The following is a 223-nucleotide window of genomic DNA, read 5'->3' on the forward strand; positions in this document are numbered from 1 at the left end:
AGTGGGGGATTGGGGCCCTGGGAGCAGTGGGGGATTGGGGCCCTGGGGGCAGTGGGGTTTGGGGCCCTGGGAGCAGTGGGGGATTGGAGCCCTGGGGGATTGGGACCCTGGGGGCAGTGGGGGATTGGAGCCCTGGGGGCAGTGGGGGATTGGAGCCCTGGGGGATTGGGGCCCTTGGGGCAGTGGGGGATTGGGGCCCTGGGGGCAGTGGGGGATTGGGGCC

Source organism: Rhincodon typus, unplaced genomic scaffold (assembly GCF_021869965.1).
Source record: "Rhincodon typus isolate 14 unplaced genomic scaffold, sRhiTyp1.1 hic_rhity00005419, whole genome shotgun sequence".
Taxonomy (NCBI): domain Eukaryota; kingdom Metazoa; phylum Chordata; class Chondrichthyes; order Orectolobiformes; family Rhincodontidae; genus Rhincodon; species Rhincodon typus.